General features: G+C 37.9%; 1 pseudogene; it reads left to right on the forward strand.

Annotated features, from left to right (window-relative positions):
- The window catches only part of LOC130620257 (large subunit ribosomal RNA), a 7,097-nt pseudogene extending 5,322 nt beyond the window's left edge, over positions 1-1,775 (forward strand).
- Positions 1,776-2,500: the final 725 nt, after the last annotated feature.

A 2,500-nucleotide genomic window follows, 5' to 3' on the forward strand; every position in this document is an offset into this window, starting at 1 on the left:
ATTTTTTGTAGACCTGAAGAATACATATGTAAAACTGTGAATATGAAGTACCACGAGATAACAACATCATAAAACGATGTTATGGGTCGCGAAAAATGCTAAAACGCATCTTTTTCCTTGTTAAAACAGCAATTGTGAGAAATTGGAAACGCTATGATTCTGCAACGTAAAGTCAAATGGCAATTATTTTCTCCAGGCGTTGAGAGGTTAACGTGGTGAGTATTTGTGTAAAATATTGCGTTCAATAATAATTGTGCAAGGCCAATATTGCATGTTAAACATGCCAATACGTGCGTTTTCACCAAATTAGGGAAAAATCGGAAAAATCGGAAATCCCGAACGACATGTCGGATTGGCTTTATATTTGGCACAATGAACCATCTTGACATGACAAAGGTTCACACGAATTTTTTTTCAAAAAAACGCTGACGTCAGCATTTTATTTGGCCTTGAATGTTTGACATTTTAGGGCTTCTGGACCCCCCGCAGAGCCACAAATCGGGAATTTGTGCTCCTACCCGGTTTTAGCCTGAAGTGTTTTACATATCTGCCAAAGATTTAAGAAATACCTTCAATATTTCAGAAGCTATAGCGATTTACCTGTTTTTAAAAAGACCAAAAAAAGTAAGGCCCCAAAACAGGTACTTCCGGTTGACCTTTGACCTCCAAATTTTGCATGGTAATAGATCTCCAAATTTGCTACCATGAAATTCTTGTCCGTTTTTTATAAAAATGCTGACGTCAGCAGTTAAAATTTTTTGAAATTTTAGAATTTATGAAGGTTTGACCGTGCACTTTGTGACGTCATAAGTCTGGTTCTAGCCAAAGTCACACAAAAATATTCCGCCATTTTTCTTAAAATGCCTTTGTTTATAAGTTTGCTTTTTATGATTTCGTTAAAACGTTGTAGTTACTGAGAAAAAATTGTCAAAAAATGCATGTAAGAACCGTCCTATACAAAACACACTGGACGGTTTCTATTGTCAAAAACATTAAACTGTTAATAACATGAGAACGAGGCTTTCCAGCACCAAGGTTCTACAGGCAATTTTTCTTCTTACTAAATGGCCTATCCACTGACAAATATCTGCATCTACTTTTAAATGTTTCACAAAAGTTATTACTATTATATAAGTAAAATGATGACATTATGTTTAATAAGAGAGTATTATCAGATACGTATGTGTGAAACGGTGAAGTCTTAAGTAATAACTGGCTTGTGGCAGCCAAGCGTTCATAGCGACGTTGCTTTTTGATCCTTCGATGTCGGCTCTTCCTATCATTGTGAAGCAGAATTCACCAAGTGTTGGATTGTTCACCCACTAATAGGGAACGTGAGCTGGGTTTAGACCGTCGTGAGACAGGTTAGTTTTACCCTACTGATGAAGTGTTGTTGCAATAGTAATTCTGCTCAGTACGAGAGGAACCGCAGATTCAGACAATTGGCATTTGCACTTGCTTGAAAAAGCAATGGTGCGAAGCTACCATCTGTTGGATTATGACTGAACGCCTCTAAGTCAGAATCCGTGCTAGAAAGCAATGATAATTACCTCTGGATAATCTTAGGCGAACAAGAATAGAACGGCTTCTGTCGTTCCTAAGTCCCAATGCACTGAGTCGGAGAAAAACCGTCGAGGTGCTGCAACTATCAAAATCTAAAATTTCCAGAGATAAATCCTATGCAGACGACTTAAACAAGAACGTGGTATTGTAAAAAGTAGAGTAGCCTTTGTGCTACGATCTTCTGAGATTAAGCCTCTGTTCGACAGATTTGTCACTTTGTGACAAGTCCTTTTTTTAACCAACTGCTTTGTACCGTGGAGTACCAGTTATCTTGTGCTTACCTGAACTTTTTTTTTAAAAAAGGTGATGCGTGCGTGCTGTACCATTCATCTTTATCACCTCGGTTTAATATTTGGAGACACAGATGTATGGATTAAAAGTGTATGGATTAAAGGTGTATGGATTACAACTGTATCGATTACAACTGTATGTATAGATTACAAGTGTATGGATTACAGCAAGAATTACGGACTAGGGCTATGTTCAGGGTTAAGGTAAAGCCTAGGCTGGGGCCTAGGGGTAATGCTACTGCTTTGGATACGGTTGTGGGTCTTTTTTTTAAAAAAAAAATTTTGGTGGTGTGGCGTACCCTCTCACTTCTTCAATTTCTCAAGCCGTTTATGTGTTATGCCGTATTTTGTTATTTTCAGGTCCCATGAGGCTTAACCGTCATAAAAATATGTTCGGAATGTTGCTGGGCCTATCAGTAACAAACGCGCATGCGTTACGGCACATTCCGGTTAACTTTAAAAAAAATCGATTTTTTTTCCTAAGTCCCCACTTTAGTGTCAGAAACTGGAAAAACGTGCTATATAATGTAGAGAGGGTAGAACAGAGAAGCAATGAGAAATGAGTGAACTCGACTAGAGTTTGGTTGTTATTGTTTCTTTGTGACACAATCTCTTATGCGTTGGTATCAGAGTTTATTTGTGTTGCT

This window comes from Hydractinia symbiolongicarpus, chromosome 1 (genome assembly GCF_029227915.1).
Source record: "Hydractinia symbiolongicarpus strain clone_291-10 chromosome 1, HSymV2.1, whole genome shotgun sequence".
NCBI classification, from domain to species: domain Eukaryota; kingdom Metazoa; phylum Cnidaria; class Hydrozoa; order Anthoathecata; family Hydractiniidae; genus Hydractinia; species Hydractinia symbiolongicarpus.